Here is a 1,286-nt window from a genome sequence, read left to right on the forward strand (position 1 = left end):
GAATCTGGACCTATTGGAAATGGGAGGTGGTGGGTAAATACTCCCTCCTTCCACCCTTTGGCTAGATGATTCTAAGGCACCCTCTGTATGGTTTCTTGGAGTTGTCCCTCTGGAATGGAGATCTGCTGCCCATAGTGGAGATCTGCTCAGTAGTGCACCTTTAGATTGGCTTTCTCTCCTTCATCTTGCTCCTCCCAGTCCTCCATTCCTGTTCCTTGGGCTCATTGCCTAAAATCAACTATCTGCATGCCAGGCTGTATGTCTCTGGTTCTTCCCCTCCGAGGTTACCTTAGGCTGCAACAGATGGCTCTAGTAGGAGTTGGCCACGTGTTGTTTGCTTTGTATGTGTTCATGAAACCATTACCATGATACCTGCTTTACCCCCTTCAGTGGTTTTCTACTGTTCTCAGAAATAAGTCTCAAATGTCTCACCCAGTGGCAGGGACCTTGACAAACTGAGTCCTAACCATACTTTCAGCCTCCACTCCCAACTTCTCCCTCCTTTCTCATCACTTCTCTACGTTGGCCTTGCTGGGCTTTGTTTAGTTTCTTTTATGTGATAATCTTTCTATTGCTTCTGAATCAAGAGTATGCTGTTTCTTCTTACTGCTTGACCAGCTGTCACTCATTGTTCAGGCCTAAAGGCAGCCTAAATGCAGTATCCCCACGAAGGCCTTGAAGATGTCATATCATTTTATTTTGTTTTATTTTATTTTACTTTATTTTATTTTTAAAATATGGAATGCTTCATGAATTTGTGTGTCATCCTTACCTAGGGGCCATGCTAATCTTCTCTGTATCGTTCCAATTTTAGTATATGTTCTGCCAAAGTGAACACTTGAAGGCGTCATTTTAAATATCCCCAAATCAATCTGAATTTCTTTCTTAACACCTATCGTACTTGTAAGTATTTTCTTAATGTTCACATTTCCTCCCTGAATGTCAGCTTTAAGAGGCCAGGGGCTATGACTGTCCAGTTCTCTATTGGTTAATGTTTGGCTTAGAGAACATTTCAATAAATGTCTAGTCAGTGGAAGAAAGAATTTAGGCAAAATTCACTTGGCTGATAAATATCTGTGTGGGTTTTTTTTTTTTTTTTAGTGCCTTAGTCTCTCCCTTTAAAACATGAATCCTATCCAAAAGGGCCTCCTCAAGGTGCTAAAACAAAATATTACTTTAATAACAAAAATGACAAATTTGTTGGTAGTAAAAGGATTTACTTTTTACAATTACATTTCCTTTTTTGTCATTACAAAAGGCAATATCATAGGCTGGCATCAACTGAC

The 1,286-nt window shown here is 40.0% G+C and overlaps 1 non-coding gene across 1 annotated transcript; it reads right to left on the reverse strand.

The window, feature by feature from the left end:
• Positions 1 to 731: 731 nt before the first annotated feature.
• Positions 732 to 836, reverse strand: LOC117802532. Its single transcript, XR_004625901.1, has one exon. It is a non-coding gene; the product is annotated as a U6 spliceosomal RNA (small nuclear RNA).
• Positions 837 to 1,286: the final 450 nt, after the last annotated feature.

Source organism: Ailuropoda melanoleuca, chromosome 5 (genome assembly GCF_002007445.2).
Source record: "Ailuropoda melanoleuca isolate Jingjing chromosome 5, ASM200744v2, whole genome shotgun sequence".
Lineage (NCBI taxonomy): Eukaryota > Metazoa > Chordata > Mammalia > Carnivora > Ursidae > Ailuropoda > Ailuropoda melanoleuca.